This window comes from Oryctolagus cuniculus, chromosome 2, assembly GCF_051225735.1.
Source record: "Oryctolagus cuniculus isolate XC-2025 breed Fujian yellow rabbit chromosome 2, ASM5122573v1, whole genome shotgun sequence".
Classification (NCBI taxonomy): Eukaryota; Metazoa; Chordata; class Mammalia; order Lagomorpha; family Leporidae; genus Oryctolagus; species Oryctolagus cuniculus.
Genome location: NC_142868.1, coordinates 74,696,112 through 74,717,552, shown reverse-complemented (window position 1 = coordinate 74,717,552; position 21,441 = coordinate 74,696,112). Strand labels below are relative to the sequence as shown.

Genomic DNA, 21,441 nt, shown 5'->3' with positions numbered 1-21,441 from the left:
CATTTTTCCTGCTATGAGAATAAAGAGGGAACATGTTTTGAAAGAGCAGCCAGGATGAAGCACAGCTAGATTTGAATCCTGCCTTTACCATTAGCTAGCCATAATTTTCCTGGAACCTAGTTTCCTGATCTGGAATATGGAGATAATATTCATACAATGTGTGGCCCCTAGTAGCTGTTCCAAAAAATGTAACCAATCGTTCCTAGCCAAAGTATCTTTCTGTAACACAATAATCCAAGCCATGTTTTGGGATGCTTAGACCGCCCAGGGCTAAAATAAATATGGGAATTGTGCAGAGCCAGTGTGGCTGCTGAGACAAGCAACCAAGCAAATATGTACACCTCTGTCCCAACAACTTGTGCACTTTCATTTAACGGATTAGTCTGGGGTCTGGATCTGCCCTTCCCTCTGAAAGAGTAAGCCTCTATCTGTTTGGCTCATCATCAGCTTTCTAGCACCAGAACCAGTCTGAAACATACAGAATTCAGGAAAGGTCTGTGGGTTTCCCCAGGGGTTAGTGCTTATGTCAAAATGCAGTTCCTAGTGATGCAATTAAAAAACTTCACAGTTGTCCCTCTAATCCACAGGGGGTGTGCACCATTCCCCTGGATGCCTGAAACAGTGGATAGCAGCAAGCCCTAGCCCATCATCACTCTCCATCCACAGTCCCTGCCTCTGCACATGCAACCCACCGCAGACTGGAAATATTAGGGCAAACAGTTGTCTGTACGGAATATGTGCAGACATGTTCTTGTCATTATTCCCCAAACAATGTAGTGTGGCAGCTGTTTACATAGCATTTACCTTGTGTCAGGTATTATAAATAGCCTAGAGATGATTTAAAGTATAGAGGAAAACACCCGTAGGTTTTATGCAAATCCTAAACCATTTCATTTACATAAGGGCCTTGAATGTCTGCAGATGTTGCTATTTACAGGAGTCCTGGAACCAATATATTGACTGTATATGCTGTTTTTTCATACATGAAATGTCAACAAAACTTCACTAGAAAAGAATTTCGAATCAAAGGGAGACTTGACTTCAGGAAGCACTTTACAACGTGGAGCTCAAGGTTTGGTAAATGACAATGAGACCAGTATTGTGACATAGCAGGTTAAGCTGCCTCTTGCAACACTGGCATCCTATATCCAAAGCTGTTTTGAGTCCCAGCTGCTCCACTTCCCATATAGCACCCTACTAATGCACTAGGGAAAGTAGCAGAAGATGGCCTAAGTGCTTGGGTCCCTGCCACCCACATGGGAGACTCAGATGGAGCTCTCAACTCCTGGCGTTGGCCTGGTCCAGCCCTGGCTATTGTGGGCATTTGGGATGTGAACCAGCAAATGGAAGATCTCTCTCTCTCTCCCTCCTCCTCTCTCTGTTGTTCTGTCTTTCAAATAAATAAACATTAAAAAAAAATGCTTTGAAAGAACAAAGAGAGGGGCTGACCCATAGAGAAATTTCCTGCCACATTCTTATTTAGTTCTGCTCTGCAAATGAGGGAAGAGACCTTTCATGGAAGTGCTCCATCCTGTTTGGTTGAGTGTTAAAACTGACCACAAGTCATCATTTGTTTCTTTTTTTTTTTTTTTTTTTTGACAGGCAGAGTGGACAGTGAGAGACAGAGACAGAGAGAAAGGTCTTCCTTTTGCCGTTGGTTCACCCTCCAATGGCCGCCGCGGCCGGCGCGCTGCGGCCGGCGCACCGCGCTCATCCGATGGCAGGTGCTTTTCCTGGTCTCCCATGGGGTGCAGGGCCCAAGCACCTGGGCCATCCTCCACTGCACTCCCTGGCAACAGCAGAGGGCTGGCCTGGAAGGGGGCAACCGGGACAGAATCCGGCGCCCCGACCGGGACTAGAACCCGGTGTGCCGGCGCCGCTAGGCGGAGGATTAGCCTAGTGAGCCGCGGCGCCGGCCATCATTTGTTTCTTAGGTCTGGCTGGTGCTGTTTCTTTTGGCAGTGGGAGCAGGAGCGATCCTGGGCAAAGGCTGCAAGTAGTTTTTCCAGGAACCTCTAGTCAGCAAATTCTGGTTCGAATTTAGGCCCATTTTGCTACTCAGGGTCTAACTTGAAGTTCCTGATTTTCCTATGGTTTACAATATATACCTAGAATAGGGTTTAATTTATAAATAGGCACAGTAAGGGATTACCAATAACGAATAATAAAATGGAACAATTATAACAATATACCAAAATAAAAGTTTCTCTCTCAAAATATCTGATTTGCCCTTTTCTTCTTGTGCTGATGGGAGATGACACTTGGCCGGCATGAGGAGATGAATTGGGGTGAATATGTAAGTGCTATGGATTAGGCCACCACATAGGTGTTGCTTGAACACAAGCACTGTGATGGTGCCACAGTCTCCCTGATAACCAAGAGGGCTGCAGAGTGACTCGCAGACAGGCAGCATGGAGAGCGTGGAAAGGCTGGACAAAGGCATGTGGCAGGGGAAAGCAGAAGAGAGAGAGATTTCATCACAGCACTGGGAACTGAGCATGACCTAAGATGTGTGAATGACTTATGTCTGGATATTTCCGTGTAATGTTTTCAGACGCTGGTCGATTGTGAGTACCTGAAATGGCAAAAAGAGAAGCCAGGGACAAGGAATGACTATTGTCCTTGGTGCTTACAAGAAAAGCACATAGAATTGTTTTACATCTATCGTGCTGAGAAGTCTGGCTCCATCTCTGTTGTTCTCAGAAACTAACGTAGTTTGACCTGCTGGAGTCATTAGTCTGTCGATTCTACCTTGCCTCCTTCAGTCCACACTCTCTGTTCACTTTAGATTCCGGCGTCTGTCGTTTTTTAAACTTGCTCTCTGATCTTTCTCTATTCTCACTTGGAAGTTTGCAACCCCAAGTGAACCTGTCCACCTGCTTTCTCCTGGCAGCGTGGGGACTGCTGGAGGAAGCCACATAGCTCCCCAGCCTGGGAAAAGCTGAGTGCAATTCTCTAGAGAGCTCACTCCCCTTCTCCTCGTAAACCTCTGACCTCCTCCGTCTCTCTCACTTTCAGTTAATGAAGATATCACCTAATTTATTGAGAAACTGGAGCCTTGGAGTTGCCTGAACTTCCTCTTCTCACACTCCTTGCCTGCCCTTGGAATTACAGTGGGGGAAGGATTTCTCCTCCTAAGGTCGAAGCTTTTTGTTCGCTCTGGATTTATGTCACTCCTACATACTTTCTCAGGAAACCGACCACATCAGTATTGCATCTCTGCTCTGGGTCTTCAACCTCTCCTCCTTGACTGGTTATCTCTTCTGGATGTCTTGACCAAATACAAACTCCCACTTGACCTCCAGGTCCCTCCCGCTTCTGACCCACACAGCCAGAACCCTTGGACTTTTTTTCTCCTATTCATCTTTGACTACTCACCTGATTCCTGGCCCCTTTACTATACATGCATCATGTTAACAAGGTCACTAAATCCAGAGTTCACTATCAATCCGCATGTGGCTTGCCCCACCAGGCCCACTCAGCAGAGGGCAGTGTCCTCTTGGCTTTCACAGCGCCTTGCTCTGCCAGTTTCCTGTCTATCTCACTGGCCCTCTTTGCCGTCTCTTTCACAAGCTGCTGTCCTCTACTCTCCCAGACATTAAACGCTGGTTTTGTGCCCTTTCCTCTTCTCACAGGTTGCAGCCGAGTGCCCTCAATTTATAGTTAATTGTAGTACAGTATTCCCTCTGGGCTCCTGATTGAGCATGCCAATCACCTGCTCACCACAGCCACTTGAGTCTCTCACGTGGTTGTCTTTAAACTTAACCATCTGTGGGGCCATTTGGTGTGATATGTAAGACAACACTTGAGCTGCCTGCATCCCACACCAGAGTGTCTGGGTTCATGTACTGGCACCACCCTCCATTTCTGCTTCCTGCTAATGTGCACTCTGGAGAGCAACAGGTGATGGCTCAAGTAGTTGGGTTCCTGCCACCCATGTGGGAGACCCAGACTGAGTTCCCAGCTCCTGGCTTTGGCTTAGCCCAGTCCCAGCATTTAAGGTGTAAGCCAGGGAACAGTTTCTCCTCCTCCCTCCCTCCCTCCCTCCCTTCCTTCCTTCCTTCCTTCCTTCCTTCCTTCCTTCCTTTTCAACTAAATAAATCCATCTAAAACTGAGTACGTGATCTCCACACTTATTCCTTCTCTTGTGTCCTTTAGTTCAACATATGGCATGTATTCCATCCAGTTGCCCCTAGCCAGTAACATTAGAATCACCTGGGACACTTCGATCTTTTAACTGTTGCTATCTTTACATGCGTCTTGAATTTTCCCATTTTTTCATACCATAACAGCAATACCCTAATTTCTTTTTTAAAAAATATATTTATTTATTTTAAAGTTAGAGTTACACAGAGAGAGAAGGGGAGACAGAGAGAGAGAGAGAGAGAGAGAGAGAGAGAGAGAGAGAGGTCTTCCATCTGCTGGTTCACTCCCCAGTTGCCCGAAACGGCCGGAACTATGCGGATCCAAAGGCAGGAGCCAGGTGCTTTCTCCAGGTCTTCGACACAGGTGCAGGGGCCCAAGCACTTGGGCCAGCTTCTACTGCTTTCTTAGGCCATAGTGGAGAGCTGGATAGGAAGTGGAGCAGCTGGGACTAGAACCGGTGCCCATATGGGATGCTGGCACTGCAGGTGGCAAGTTTATCTGTTACGTCACAGCGTTGGCCCCACCCAAATTTCTTACAAGATGTTATGGACTGAGTAGGATTTGTCGCCCCTAAATTCATGCAGCTGTTTTCAGTCCAGTGTTTTTCTCATTAATGGTTGATTGATTAAGGGTGGAGACTCAATTAACGATGGTGTCTGAGAGGTAGGGCCAATGGGAGGGCTTTGGGCCGTTAATGGATACCCTTCAAAGGTAGTTCTCCCGAGAGGTTGGATTATTTCAGTTCCAGTTCAGCTGAGGGTCCATCTCTTTCCTTCCTGGCTCATGATGTGATTGTACCTCTGCACCCACATGACCAGGATCCATCAGATGCCAGACTTAGGGGCCTCCTGATCCTGTAATCTCAGCTGTAAGTGGAAATAAAACTCTTCTTTCCCAAGAAGCTCCTCACAGGTATTTTAGTTAAAGTAAAGGAAAACAGGCTAATGTACCAAAGGCGGTGTTTGTTTTTTTTCACTGCTGTTTTCCTAGGGCCCAGTATGTGCCAGCGCTGCATAATAATTCCACTTAAGGAATTGTGCTGTGAGCAATGGGTCCAGGGTGGGTCTGAGGCAGGTCCCTGGGGCTCTGGAATGATGAACTTGAGAGCCAACAGGGATGTTAGGAGTTATTTTACTTTAGCACCTCTTTGTTTTTCTTATTTGTGTTTTTTTTTATTTAGTAAATATAAATTTTCAAAGTACAGTTAATGGATTACAATGGCTCCCCCCCCATAATTTCCCTCCCACTCACACCCCTCCCATCTCCCACTCCCTCTCCCATTCCATTCACATCAAGATTCATTTTCAATTATCTTTATATACAGAAGATCAATTCAGTGTATATTAAGTAAAGATTTTATCAGTTTGCACCCACACAGAAACACAAAGTGTAAAATACTGTTTCAGTACTAGTTATAGCATTACTTCACATTGGACAACACACTAAGGACAGATCCCACATGAGAAGTAAGTACACAGTGACTTCTGTTGTTGACTTAACAATTTGACACTCTTGTTTATGGCGTCAGTAATCTCCCTAGGCTCTAGTCATGAGTTGCCAAGGCTATGGAAGCCTTTTGAGTTCGCCAACTTCAATCTTGTTCCGACAGGGTCATAGTCAAAGTGGAAGTTCTCTCCTCCCTTCAGAGAAAGGTACCTCCTTCTTTGATGGCCCTGTTCTTTCCACTGGGATCTCACTCACAGAGATCTTCCATTTAGGTCTCCTTCTTCTTCTTCTTTTTTTTTTTTTCCCAGGGTTTCTTGGCTTTCCATGCCTGAAATACTCTCACGGGCTCTTCAGCCATATCCAAATGCCTTAAGGGCTGATTCTGAGGCCACAGTGCTGTTTAGGACATCTGCCATTCTATGAATCTGCTGTGTTTCCGACTTCCCATGTTGGATTGTTCTCTCCTTTTTAATTCTATCAGTTAGTATTAGCAGACACTAGTCTTGTTTATGTGATCTCTTTGAAACTTAATCCTATCATTATGATCAATTATGAACTGAAGCTGATCACTTGGACTAGTAAGATGGCATTGGTACATGCCACCTTGATGGGATTGTATTGGGATACCCTGGCATGATTCTAACTCCACCATTTGGGGCAAGTCCGATTGAGCATGTCCCAAATTGTACATCTCCTCCCTCTCTTATTCCCACTCTTATATTTAACAGGGATAATTTTTCAGTTAAAATTTAAACACCTAAGATTAATTGTGTGTTATTCACAGAGTTCAACCAATAGTACTAGAACAAAACAAAGAAAATACTAAAATGGATAAAGTATTACATTGTACATCAACAGGACAAGAGCTGATCAAGTCACTGTTTCTCATAGTGTCCATTTCACTTCAACAGGTTTCCCCTTTGGTGCTCAGTTATTTGTCGCTGATCAGGGAGAACATATGATATTTGTCCCTTTGGAATGGCTTAATTCACTCAGCATAATGTTTTCCAGATTCCTCCATCTTGTTGCAAATGACCGGATTTCGTTGTTTTTGACTGCTGTATAGTATTCTATAGAGTACATGTCCCATAATTTCTTTATCCAGTCTACTGTTGATGGGCATTTGGGTTGGTTCCAGGTCTTAGCTATTGTGAATTGAGCTGCAATAAAAATTAATGTGCAGACAGCTTGTTTGTTTGCCAATTTAATTTCCTTTGGGTAAATTCCAAAGAGTGGTATGTCTGGGTTGTATGGTAGGGTTATATTCAGATTTCTTTCTTTCTTTCTTTCTTTCTTTCTTTCTTTCTTTCTTTCTTTCTTTCTTTCTTTCTTTCTTTCTTTCTTTCTTTTTTTTTGACAGGCAGAGTGGACAGTGAGAGAGAGAGACAGAGAGAAAGGTCTTCCTGGGCCGGCGCCACGGCTCCCTAGGCTAATCCTCCGCCTTGTGGCGCCGGCACACCGGGTTCTAGTCTGGTCGGGGCGCCGGTTCTGTCCCGGTTGCCCCTCTTCCAGGCCAGCTCTCTGCTGTGGCCCGGGAGTGCAATGGAGGATGGCCCAAGTCCTTGGGCCCTGCACCCCACGGGAGACCAGGAGAAGCACCTGGCTCCTGCCATGGGATCAGCGCGGTGCGCCGGCCGCAGCATGCCGGCCGCAGCGCGCCGGCCACAGCGGCCATTGGAGGGTGAACCAATGGCAAAGGAAGACCTTTCTCTCTGTCTCTCTCTCTCACTGTTCACTCTGCCTGTCAAAAAAAAAAAAGAAAGAAAAGAAAAGAAAGGTCTTCCTTTTGCCGTTGGTTCACCCTCCAATGGCCGCCGCGCTGCGGCTGGCGCACCGCACTGATCCGATGGCAGGAGCCAGGTACTTATCCTGGTCTCCCGTGGGGTGCAGGGCCCAAGCACTTGGGCCATCCTCCACTGCACTCCCGGGCCACAGCAGAGAGCTGGCCTGGAAAAGGGGCAACCGGGACAGAACCCGGCGCCCCGACCGGGACTAGAACCTGGTGTGCTGGCGCCGGTAGGCGGAGGATTAGCCTAGCAAGCTGCGGCGCCGGCTGTATATTCAGGTTTCTGAGGAATCTCCAGACTGACTTCCATAGTGGCTCAACCAATTTGCATTCCCACCAACAGTGGGTTAGTGTCCCTTTTTCCCCACATCCTCTCCAGCATCTATTGTTGGTAGATGTTGATAGGGTACTAAAAGATGTTTTGATATATCACATGTAATAACAAATCAGCACATTTAGCACACCCACTGCCTCAAACATTGATGGTTTCTGAATGGTGAGAACATTCAAACACTTACAGCCATGTTGAAATAGTCAACGCGATAGCATTAATGATGATTGCCCTCCTGTGCGATAGAACATCAGGTCTTACTCCTTCTACATCAGTGTAACTTTGTTCCCATGGACCAGTTCTTCCCCATTCTTTCCTGCTCCCGAGTTTCCCCAGCCTCTGGCTACCACTCAGATATAGAGAACACGTGGCGGTTCTGAATGCCAACCTGTTGAGTGGTGGTGGGAGGCTCTGCCCTACGCCAGGGCTCCAGGTGGGATACACTTTGATGGACTCCAATCCTGACCCAATGGAGAGATCCTCCAAGGAAGGGAGATGTCCTGTCTACTTTTTGTAGCTCACAACTAACTAGACTAATGTGTCTTATTTCTAGAAGTAAGATTCACAACAGAAATAAACGGAATACACTTATGTGGAAGGATGTACCCCTTGCTGGGGTAGTTTTCAACTGAAAGTGGTTAAAATTCCACATTGATTTAGGATAACTTTTTTGGACACCAGCATTACTTCAGGGGCCAGTGCTGTGGAATATCAGGTAAAGCCACAGCCTGCAGTGCTGGCATCCCATATGGGCACAGGTTCGAGTCCCAGCTGCTCCACTTCTGATCCAGCTCTCTGCTATGGCTTGGAAAAGCAGAAGATGGCCCAAGTGCTTGGGCCCCTTCACCTGTGTGGGAGACCCAGAAAAAGTCCTGGCTCCTAGCTTCAGATCAGCCCAGCTCCAGCCATTGGCGGCCATTTGGAGAGTGAACCAGCTAACAGAAGACCTCTCTCTCTCTCTCTCTTTCAAATAAATAAATCTTAAATATATTACTTCAGGCTATTCAGAAATGATAGCTTTGTCAGAAGTGCACAATGATCCATCATTGTTAAATTGTTAAGGTGGGTTTTTTGAAAAAAATTAAAACAATTTTTAGAATGTTGTTATTTGAGAAGCAGAGAGACAGGTAAGAAGAGAAAAGGTGCTACCATGCTCTGATTCACTCTCTAAATGCCTGCCGCAGCCACAGTTGGGAGCTGTGAACCCAATCAAGTCTTCCTTGTGTATTGTAGGGACCCAATTAGTTGAGTCATCACTATTGCCTCCAGGATGCATAATAGCAGCAACCTGGAGTCAGGAGCAGGAATCAAACCGATGTACTCTGATGTAGGGTGGGGATGTCTTAATCGCTAGGCCAAATGGCTGCCTCTTTAGATTTTTGATGAACATGTAGTACTTGTACATTTTATAGGGAACAGTACAGTACTTCAGTACATAGGCACAACATAACCAAGCAAGCCAGGCAAGCTGCCTTTCCATCTTTGCCTGCCAGCAACACTCTTACAGTTCTTTATGCAGCATATAATGCCTTATGGTGAGCTGGAGTCACTCCACTGGGCTGTGGGACATGAGGTCATGTTTCTTCAATTTGAGAGGGTTTTGTTGCAGTTATCTGACCTCCCTCCCTTTCCCAGTCTGTTGTAATTGCTATTCTAAGATCAAATCAACTCTTTTCTAACTTCTGCATACAAGGGGGAAACACTTAGTATTTTGTCTGACCATCCCAGAGACTGAGCCTCGGCGAGGTTTGCTTTTGGAGTTCTCCTGGGCCTCCTGTGCGGGTCCCTCGCTTCCTTTGTGTAGGGAAAACCATGTCATTAGAAGGCCCACTAGGGGGCAGAATTCAACTGTGTTATGATAGTCTTTCTTTCCCCAGCAAAGGAATCATTTCAAATGAGCACTGAGCAAAATGAGGGTACATTTATGCCTATGGCCATTTGTCCTTTTAGTCTATGCAGTGGGCACAATTTCCAGTGCTATTTTGAACAGTATGAACAGTTTACCAACAAGCATTTGTAAGGATGGGCATTGGTAAACCTAGGTGCCTACACAGGGATAAATTCACATATGACAAGTCTTGAGAAAGTCCATAGAAAATGCAGGTTATGAAAAAATTATGCATGGATTTCAATTTTTTTGCAAAAAAATCAACTTAATTCCATTTTCCATGAACTTGTTGCAGTAGCCTCATACAGCTGAGTCCTGTTGAAATCTTTCAAGGGCAAGAGCTACTTGGAATAATCTAGTTAATCTCACAGAGGCTGAATATTCAGGGCTGAAATGGTTCCAATTTTAATTCTAGATCATCCCCTCCAAGATCACAAAGAGGCCACATCTGATGAGAGCAGAAACAGCAAAGAGGTCTTATTTTTTTCTGACAATAGTTATTTATTGAATGCTCAACTTTTGTGACTCTGCCCTGTCTCCTTTTCCAAAATTTTTTTAGCATCTATATGTTCAAGATCCCATCCTGGGGGCTGCCGACGCGGCTCACTGGGCTAATTCTCTGCCTGTGGCGCCGGCACACCGGGTTCTAGTCCCGGTTGGGGCACCAGTTCTGTCCTGGTTGCTCCTCTTCCAGTCCAGCTCTCTGCTGTGGCCCAAGTCCTTCGGCCCTGCACCTGCATGGGAGACCAGGAGGAAGCACCTGGCTCCTGGCTTCGGATTGGCGCAGCACGCTGGCCGTAGCAGCCATTTGGGGAGTGAACCAATGGAAGGAAGACCTTTCTCTCTGTCTCTCTCTCTCACTGTCTAATTCTGCCTGTCCAAAAAAAAAAAAAAACCATCCTGGGTAGATGTTAGAGCTATGGTGGTGACCAAAATGAACAGTCATAGTGCTTTCGATTGTATGGCAGACAGTTCCTTAGCAATTTAGTTGTGTGGCTGCCTTGCTAACACAAGCACAGCATCGGAGAGAAGAAAAGTCAAACTGATGGCTGATGGCTGATGGCTGATGGCTGATGGCTGATGGCTGATGGCTGACAGCTTCCAGGTAGAGAAAGGAGTAAGGGAATGTAATAAAATTCAAGAAGGAAGGAACAGCATGAAGAAAGTGCCTAGACGTGAGCATGCATATGGCCCCTGGAGCATGGAGGGTGTATGCAGAAGATAGTATGGCTACAGGCAAGGAGACAGGAGGCAGACTGTGGAGGGTCTTTTTAGCCACAGTTAGAAATTGAGAGAAATCTAGGGCAGTTGTGCATAGTGGATTTAAAGCTTTCTAAGCAGATGTGCCTGGAAAATGCAGCAGAATAAGCGTAGAGGTCTTCAGGCCTCGTTGGTTTTAGGAGGAGGATGATGTCTCTTCCCAGGCTCAAGTGCACCCACTTGCCCTTCATTTTCTTTAATCTGAGGTCTTTGATCTATTCCTGGATGTAATGCTCCCTTGCAAAAATAGATATTTAAGAAGGCTTCTTCTTTCATTTTGTTGCTATTATTTTTTAAAAATTTCTGGATCCTTTGACCCTTGCTGGAGGACACACATGAAAAAACTTGAATCTTTTCTGGAAGTGCTTTCTTTCTTCAGTCTCATCACAAACATCTCCAGAGTTTAGAGTAGTGGAATTCATGGCACATGGCTGAGCCAGGGCAAGGAAAAGAAGACACTTGGAATAGGTGGCCTGGATGCTGGCTGAAATAAATCAGTGCTGAGGGGAACAAGGAAGCATTGGAGAGTTCAACTAGGTTGGTAGCAACTTGAAGGCCGTGAGAGCAAGCAGGGATGGTGCGATAATTAACCCTAGAAAATGAGGGGCCAGGCACTCCGGATGTTTCTGCGGCATCTGGTCGGATGTTAGCATTTTTCAGTCCAGCACCAAAAGTTGGAGGAGTGGGCGTGGCACAGCCACCTCTTTGATGGCTGGTTCCTCTGAAAGCAATAAATAGCCACTGCTTGCTCCACCCACAGACAGCACAAAGGAGGGAGACTTACTGTTACAGGGAAAGGGAAGGGCATTACAAAAAGCTTGTAAATAGCAGAGTCCCACTGTTGAGAAAAAAATCTGTGCAGACTTGGATAAGTACTGTAGGCAACAGTCTGGGGTGGTACTCATGGAGGTACAATTCCCTTCTTCCAGTTTATTCTACTTTGGTAAAGTATACATCACATAAAACTTTACACTTTGAGATATATGAGAGGCTCTCAAACTAGTGGAAAATGGAATGAAAAGATGTTTATTTTGGTGCAAAAAATTGTGAAATCCATGCAGCTTTTATATATATATATATATACATACAATCCACATGTTCCACAATCCCGTTGAAACCATTTAGGGTAGAACAGTTAAGTGTGCAGATTTCTTCTTTCTTTCTTTCTTTTTTTTTTTTTTTTTTTTTTTTTTTTTTTTTTTTTTTTTTTTTGACAGGCAGAGTAGACAGCGAGAGAGAGAGACAGGGAGAAAGGTCTTCCTTTTCTGTTGGTTCACCCTCCAATGGCCACTGCGGCTGGCACGCTGCAGCCTGGGCACCGCACTGATCCAAAGCCAGGAGCCAGGTGCTTCTCCTGGTCTCCCATACAGGTGCAGGTCCCAAGCATTTAGGCCATCCTCCACTGCACTCCCGGGCCACAGCAGAGAGCTGGCCTGGAAGAGGGGCAACCAGGACAGAATCCGGCACCCTGACCGGGACTAGAACCCGGGGTGCTGGCGCCGCAGGTGGAGGATTAGCATATTGAGCTGCAGCGCCAACCTCAGATTTCTTTTTTTAAAAAATTATTTGAAAGAATGACAGAGAGGCAAAGATCTTCCACCTGCTCATTCACTCCTCAAATGGCTGCAATAGTTGGGGCTGGGCCAAGCCGAAGCCAGGAGTCTGGAACTCCATCCAGGTCTCACATGTGGGTGACAAGGGCCCAAGTACTTGAGCCATCTTCAGCTTTCTCAGGTGCATTAACAGGGAGCGGGATCAGAAGTGGAACAACCAGGACTTGAACTGGGCCTCAAATGTGGGACACCAGCATTGCAAGCACCTGCGTGTCACTGTATCACTCAATGCTGGTCCCATACATGCATTTTAAATTCAAACTCACTTTCCCTCCAAGCTCCTTTTACTTTGTTTCCTGAGGACAATTGAAGATAGTGAGACTATCCCTCTGCCTTCATACTTACCCGGAGGCCTAGTTTGGGTCCAGTTAGCACAGGCAAATGAAAAGCAAACACCACAGCCAAACTCCAATGCTTCCATTCAGATGAATTTTTCCACTGGAAATTAAAGACAAATAACTCATACAAGCCTGAAGGAAGGGCTCTGTCTTCGTAGACTCAGTGGCACCAGTGCCAGGCTCTCCAACAACTCCCCAGAGATGGATTGGTGGGGTTGGGCAGAGATAGGGTGGAGCAGGATACAAGATTTTGGGTGTACGAAATGTTCTGACAATGTTCAGGTTGTGGAAAAACACAGCTCCGTTCCGTTCAGGACATGGGCGTGGGGAGGGTAATAATGGAATTGGTCTCACTGTGCTGTGGTGCGGAGGGGGTGAGGTCATGCATGTAAAGTGATCAGCACCTGCACACAGCAAGCATCTCAGTCAGGATGAGCTATTTTTATTCACAATGCTGCACCTCAAAGAGAGAAAGCAAAAGAAAACAGCCAGTTGTGCAGGAACTTTGTTTTGGGCCAATGTTTTGGGTTTGTGTATCAATCTCCTGCCCTCTATCTGACTATAATAGTGCAGAGGATTCAGTGATACACTAACAGTCCCATGGCATTCGTAGATCCCACTATCCCACTGTAGTCTAGTCATGAAAGGGAAAAATTGGGTTGAAGGCCAATGTATATTTTGGGGAAAATGTTTTCTGCTCACTGTTACTTAGAATGTTCCAGGGGTGAGCATTTGGGGCAGTAATTAAGACCCCTCTTGGGACACGCACATCCCATGCCAGAGTGCTTGGCTTCAAGTCTCAGCTCCGCTTGGAATTCCAGCTTCCAACGTGTGCAATAGTGATAACTCAAATAGTTTGGTTCGTGCAACCCACATGGGAGTCCCAGATTGAGTTCCTGGCTCCTGGCATTAGCTTGTCCCAATCCTGTTGTGGGTATCTAGGGAATGAACCACTGGATGAAAGCTCTCTGCCTGTCCCTGTCTCTGTCTCAATATTGAATACATTTTTTTAAATGGCTCATTAAACAAAAATTTCATTTCTTGAACATTTTTATCTTGTAAGTTTAGATTTCATTACCTCTGATTAGTAATTAAAATATAGCACACCATTTAAATATCATAACTATAATAAAGCCAAATTAATGCTTGAAACCAATGACAATGTAGGAAAGTGACAAAAATATTTTAGATGATGGTTTTGAAGACTGTTACAAAATGGACCATTGTTTGCAATATAACTTTAAGTGATTGCATGTATTTTATGAGTTAAGTCCTGCTTTAAAAATATGTGTATGTTTGCGTGAGTTTGGGGGTTTAATGGGCAAATATGAAAATTGTTGTTACCATAGTATGATCATTGTTTACCATGTATTTCAATCTATAAAATGTAAGCAAAGTGATTTTGAAATGTATATAAGAGGAGGGAGCAAGGGAAGAGGAATGAAAGCTGAGATACAGATGGGGAGTGTTCTGTCCAATAACCTATTATAAAATAACAGCAGTACAAGGTGTCAGAGCTCTCCTCTAGTACGTGGCCTGAGCTGCCTTCCCTGCACCTTCCCCCACACACAGCTGGCTGCAGGTGGGCAGCTGCTAAGTCCTTGCCCTGGGGAACCTGCCCAGAACCTCCCATTTCACTTCCCATCCTGCATTCCCAACTTGTCCACTGCATCCTGTAGTCTCAGGATCCATCGCCTCCCCACGCTTGATGCTTTACTGCTCAAATTCTTTGAATTTCCTCTGGGGCCTGAACCTGACTTTGCCCCTATATGCTACCTGTCTGACTGATGGATCGTCCTACTGCTCATAGCCTTACTCTCACCCCTGGCCTACCCCCTTGACCTCTAGGTGAGATCTGGTTTCTTACTTGCTGTGGAAGGGAGGTCAGGAAACACAAGTTTGCCCTTCCCTGTAACAACACTAAACTTGACTTAGCTGGGATTCCGTGTACCTACCAAAACTAATAGGGGAGAACAAGCCCTCATACATGTATTAACTTTGGTGGCTCATGGATGGCCCAGTGCATCACATCTGCTGGTGGGCATCCTGGAGACAGAAGCAGGGGATAGCAACTGTCGATATAAGAGCAAGAGTGGTGACCACATGAGTTTGTCCCAGCTTGAGATGAACAGGCATTCAGCTGATTCAGAGTGTGCCATTCAGAGTTACTGTTTGCCTAATTTACATACGAAGATAGTCTGCTAGGTCAGAAAGACATCTGAGAAAAGCCCAGAAGTAGTTCCCACCACAAGCAACTTAACAACTAGTGAGGCTGAAAACATACCAGATGCAAGTACAGGGTTTCATTAGACAGCTAGTGGTCAAGCGTGCATGCGTGGAGGCTGTTCAGCAAGGAGACGGTCACTGTCAACAGGGACCAGAGGGGCAAGAATTGGTTCATTGAATGATTGGTTACCTATTTGTTCCATACCAGGCCTTGAAGACAGGATGGAGAAATGTGGGAAGAAGGGAGCCTAAAACCTCCCCTGGGGGTGGTGGTGTGCAGCCAGCCTGGGGAACCACTGATCTGACCTGGATCCTACTTTTTTCTTAAGATTAATTTATTTGAAAGGCAGAGTTGGAGAGGGAGTTGGAGGGAGAGGGAGTTGGAGGGAGAGGAAGATGGAGGGAGAGGGAGATCTGCTGGTTTACTTCCCAAATGGCCCCAAATGGACAAAGCTAGGCTGATCCAAAGTCAGGAGTAAGGAGCTTCTTCCAGGTTCCCCACGTGGGTGCAGGGGCACAAGGACTTGGGCCATCTTCTGCTTTTCCAGGCCACAGCAGAGAGCTGGATCAGAAGTGGAGCAGCCAGGACTCAAACTGGCACCCACGTGGGTTGCTGGCACTGCAGGCGGCATCTTTACCCATTACGCCACAGTGCCAGCTGTGTTTACATTAGACCCACAGAGCGTAAGAGGATTTCTGAACTTTGTAGCTGTTAGCAAAGTAAGCTAGTCTTGAGCCTAATTTCTAACACCCTCCTATTCCCTTAACATAAAAAAGAAGTCTATTTCTTTAGGCTTCTGATGTTTGATCAGATTTTCCATCAAAGTGCCATTCGTAGCAGTGGGTACCTAGAAAATATTAGCAATTCCCTCTTTCTGCAGTGAATTCATTGTGCCAGGTGCAAACAGGCGCAGGCCCCATGGCCTCTGCATTCACTATTCTAACTTGGCCATAATACCCTCACTGTGACTGTGTGCCTGCCCATTAGTAATCCACAGCTTGTTTTTCCTAACAAGAGTGGTAGAGGCTTGCTCCATTGTCCTCTGTCCCCCACTCCTCTAGGGCCTATTCTTCCCAGAATATGGCTGAGAGCTGGGGGATCTTTTCTGATATTACCCACAGAGAAGTCCTGATGAGCTTAATTCTGTTTGGTAAGATTAGAATTGCTAGAAATATAACACTGTGATTTTTTAGAACGATTCATCCCTATATATCCGAATCATATAGTTGCAAAGCTTGGAAGATGACCTCCTTGTCAACATTACATGATAATGATGAGTTGTTGTTTTTTGACTTTTGCCACTTGGTGAGAGCACAACTGCTAAGTCATATCTTACCATCTTTTGTAAACTTCCTCCAAGCCGCTCACTGGGTCAGGATTTGGTTATGGATTAGAGTGATTGTGTCATGCTTCCTGTCCAGGGCACAGGGGGAAGCGTGCAGGACTGTCTTTTCTCAGGACTCCCCAGGGACTCTGCTCCAACCTCTGATTCTAACTGGCTATGTGACTTTGGATGAGTCATGTGATCTCTGTAGAACAAGGGATTCAACCAGATAACCTCCAAGGTTCCTTTTAATGCCAGCATTACTCTTGGCATGTGTATTTAATTTAGGCTAGATTAAAATATGGGGCAAGGAGTAAGGGCCCTTGGGCAAATTAGTCAACTCTTTCTCACTGAGTGAATTCTGTTCTGTTCTGAAAAAGTCTACAGTTCACGGTTACACAACCAGTAAGTGGTGGAGGCAGGATTTGAACCACGAATTCTGACTCCTGAGTGAATGCTCTTAATGAAGTTTTATGAAGTCCACTGAGCATACAAGGTTCTTCTGAGAGTAACACCCTAGAGTAGCCAGGCCTCGGCCAAGTAGAAACACAAGCGAACCTTTGAGAGGAAAAGGGATGGCCGGAAGGCCGGGGGTAGAAATGAGGAGATATGTCTGGAGTGAGTGAAGGGGGTGGCTGGATGTTGACAAGGATCCACACCAGAGGTATTGGGAGAGCAGAGGCGCCTTAACTACAAGACAGAAATGGCCACAGTCAGTTCTGTGCACCCTGGGAGCTGCGAATGTTAGAAAACAGGAAGAAGTAATCAATGGTTTAGGAAAGCTTATCTGGCAGTTGGGGATGGAGGATTCATGTTTCCAGAAGGATCAACTCATTGGCTGAAAGAGTAGAAAAGGTAATTAGATTAGTCTGCTTTTTATTGCTACAATGAATACCTGAGATGAGCTACTTAGAAGAAGATGTTTATTAACTGATGGTTTGGGAGGCTGACAATCCAAACAGCATGATGGAAGCACTGGCCAAGGTCCCATCCCTGGTGTCTGCCCATGTCTATATGATCTCCTATGAAGCCACCAGGACTTAGTCATGGGGACTCCACCCTCATGACTCAGTTCAATCCAATCACATCTCAAAGGTCCACCTCCACCCACCGTAACTGTATTTTTATTTCCACCTCTGAGTATCATTGATGTAAGACTTTGAGAACCAAAGTCCTGAGCTCAGGAGAACAAATTTCCAAACCATAGCAGGAGTCAGTGGTGAAATCAGCTGGGGTAACAGGTGGAACTGTGACTCTCTTAAAGAAAGAGCTGCCGGGAGTGGGAACTGCGTATGAAGAAAGCCTCCCTGAGATCCTGGAACCCAGGTTAAACTGCAGGGAAGGGACACACACTTGGCAGTTCCACATGGCAATGGGGCAGAGTGGTTTGAAAAAAAGGTTATGCTGCATTCCTGATGATGCTTTATACTCCAAATGGCAGTGTTTTTATTAACAAGAACAAAATAATATTCTGGGTTTTCTGGGCCTCCAAAGGAACCCCTGCTGGCCCCACTTGATGGAAATTCATATTCTAAAAAAGGCAACATGATACACAACCTCTAGGTATTTAAAGTACACATGAGCCGTCCGTGAGTACACATTTATTGAGCATCTGTTTGGCACTGTTGAAGTGGTTTAACTTGTTTTGTTTTATTTTAGTTTTTATTTGCATGTTATAAAACAACACATGCTCATTTAATTTAGAAACTGAAAAACTATAGATAAATGAGAAGATTAAAGAAGTCACTGAAATTCCAGGAAATGCTGTAGTGTAGAATCTTCCAGGTCTGTTTTTATATATTTTTAGAAAAAAATAACTTGCATCAAAATGTATAAACTTCTTTTTTATTTAACATCTCCCCTAATTTATTATGAACAGTTGGCTGTGTTGTGGCTTTCATACCGCGGTAGGTTTTCTGAGGTGTCTTAGATTCTTAGATTATTTCCCATTTTCCACTCAGTGCTGCAGCCACCATATAGGTGGCTCTGATCTGTTTCCAGGGTAGATCGTTGGGCTCCAGGCTCCATGTTTTGTTTGTTTGTTTGTTGACAGAGTTAGACAGTGAGAGAGAGAAAGGTCTTCCTTCCATTGGTTCACCCCCCAAATGGCCGCTATGGCCAGAGGTACGCCGATACAAAGCCAGGAGCCAGGTACTTCTTCCCGGTCTCCCAAGCAGATGCAGGTGCCCAAGCACTTGAGCCATCCTCCACTGCCTTCCCAGGCCATAGCAGAGAGCTGGACTGGAAGAGGAGCAGCCAGGACTAGAACCCAGCACCCATATGGGATGCCGGTGCTGCAGGCGGAGAATTAACCAAGTGAGCCACAGCGCTGGTCCCAGGCTCCTTGGTTTTAAGGCTGCTACTCTGAGTGTCTGGACTGGTTCTGCAGTTGGGTTAATCTCTGCTGTGGAAGGCCTGCCTTTAGTCTGAGGGGTCAAAGGGCAATCTGCCTCTCATTTTCTCAGAATCTCGAAGTGTCTGAAGGAGGAAAAGGAGTTTTTCCCCTTTATAAAGAAACCAGATGTGCTCGACAAGGCGGCCAAGAGAATGATGACATCAGCAGGCTGGCAGAGGTAGAATAAAAAGGGAAGTGGAACATTCCAGGCTTGTGGGTCAGAGTCCAATCAGGATCCAGAAAAGGGGGTGGAGAATGAGACAGAGGCTCGAAAGGGCAGCAGGACATCACATATGCGATATCCCGTGGGAGGGAGGAAATGGGCCTGGTTTTGCTTCTTTCTTAATATAGAAGAGTCTGCCAAAAGTTGGAGTAGAAAGACCTGCATCACATTTGACCCATTGTTAGTGTCACCAGAGAGGTCACGCGGGTCTTGTCTCCATGCAAGAAAGAATTCAGGCATGAGGCAGAGAGCAGTGGAAAGCAAAGTAAAAAGGCTTATTATTGCGGGTAGGCCATCCATAAGAACGGATGGGCAGCTCTCCATACAGAACCTAAGAGAGAGTGCCTAGTTCACATTTAGGCTGGGGTTTTCAGGGGATGGGTCTAAGCTTCCCACCTTTTCTCTTCCCTCCTCCTCCTCATCCAGGACAAAGGGTTTGCTGAGTGTATTAAGAAAAATTCCTTCCCAAGTTTACCGCTTATGTTATCAGACAGAGGGAGTCCTGCTGGCACAAGGCCAAGGGGCTTCCCCCTAGAGAGCCTGCCTTGTAGGAGAATGTACAGGTTTTATTGCTCCATGTTATCAGGCCACATAACCCGTTTGGTGCAGAGGAGAGAATTTTCCCATGGGAAGGGCTGGGCAGGACTTTGAAGTGCAGATGTTGGGGCTGCTTCCAAAATGAGCTTCTGCAGATTCGGGTTTCCTCAGTCCCCCCCCCACCACCACCACCACACACACACAGGCCAATTGCAAGGGTTTTGAGTAGTTCCTTGAATAGAACCGAGAGAGGGAGGAGGGGGAGAGGGAGAGGGAGAGGGAGAATAGATCAAAAAATAAATAGGGAGATAGATGATAGATACTTGTAGTTGGTCTATAAATAGATGCTAGATGGTAGAGAAATAGAGATGTTGATAGTTCTAACTGATAGATGCCTAGACATCTAGCTAGGCAGGTAGATTGTAGCCTCGTTTCTGATATTGGAACTATTCTCCACTATGAGTTTGCAAATATGGTTCTCTATAAGTTCCTCTACCATATTTCTTTTTTTCTAAGACATAAATGGAGACATCTTCAGCATGACTTACCCAGCTATGTTTCCCAGGATTTGTGTACAGTTCCTAGGGCCCCACTCCCAGCCTATCCGAGCAATTCTTGTCTGACACATTCTTAAATGGAGCCTTAGAGTAAATACAGACACTGTATAAGCACTTGAATGACAGACAAACATACACTGCTGAGTTATTGCTCCATTCTTTGTATGAGCTAGAAGCTAAATAATTCATTTTTAATGTTGGGTAAGGAAGATATTTGATCACCTCTTTTTACCTCACCCCCATACATTTATGTAATGCAGAAAATCTGGGTTTAGATAGTTGGACATCACCAGAAGAATTATTTAAACTCCTGAGGCTCCAACACTTTCTGTATAGCCTAGGTGAGTTCCCTCATCTCCGTGACATCAGTTGGTTCACGTGTGACATGGAGATAATAACAGCACCTCCCTCACAGGACTTCATAGTTTCTTCTAAGCCACAATGGGTAAAATGCTTACAATGGCACTGAACCCATATTAAGTACCACTTAAATTATTTTCTCATTAACATCTCAAAGGATTGTGAAAAAGCAGCATGTTCCTTGTATTACTGATTTGCTTATTAATATATCTGAAATTAACAAGCCATGTGGGTTCTTGCCATGAATTCAGAGAAGAATTCTGAATACTGGCACAAGTAAACCAGGCAGCATGGTAAGTTTTAAGCTTTTTATTCAGTGAGAAATGCATAAGAGAGTGAGGGCTCTACCTAAATAGAGAGGGGAAATCTGGATTCATACCAAGCAGCAGGAGCCAGCCACATGGAGGAAACATGCAGGCTAGAAAGCGTGGGGTAAGTGGCCCAAAGGCCATGTGCCCCGAAGGTGCAGGACAGCAAGGGGATCAAGGGCAGCGAGGAAAAAGAAGGCACAAAGGGAAAAAGGGCCAGGTCTACCCCATTTCAAGCCTTTGATCCATTTCCAAAGGGGAATGGTTAATTAGTCTGATTGTCAGGTGGGCATACAGGTGTGGTCATGTAGGGGCATGAGATCGCACAGGGGGCGTGGTGAAGGGGTGGTCTTCTAGCTCACAAATCTAATCAATTTTGTCCTATGTCTGCCTACATCACGTGGATAGTATCACTTATACCGTAGATGCTTAATAGCTGTGAAGTTTCCTGCTCTTGTTTCTAGTTACTGGATGGTTTTGTGTGGAATTAAATAGAAAGTGAAATATCATTGTGATTGCCAGGTTTCTGTTCCTGAGATCATTTCAGCAGATACTCCATAGTTTTACTTAGTGTGTGTATGTATATAGTGTTAGGTATGGAATACCTTGGCATTCTGTCCTTTCATATCCCCAGAAAGGAGAGATGGAAAAAAGAGACAGAGACCGACCTCAACAGAGACAGTTTGCTTTATTTGAAACAAA

At 45.5% G+C, this 21,441-nt stretch overlaps 1 protein-coding gene across 2 annotated transcripts in view; it reads left to right on the top strand.

The window, feature by feature from the left end:
* Positions 1-21,441, top strand: part of PDGFRL (platelet derived growth factor receptor like) — a 66,202-nt gene that overhangs the window by 16,584 nt on the left and 28,177 nt on the right. The window contains exon 1 of one of the 2 annotated variants that reach the window (XM_089325866.1): positions 4,994-5,014. The exons of the other annotated variant lie outside the window; for it this stretch is intronic. The gene's annotated coding sequence lies outside the window, so the exon portion shown is untranslated. Of the gene's footprint in view, positions 1-4,993; positions 5,015-21,441 lie in introns of those variants that run through there. 2 annotated transcript variants of the gene reach the window in all.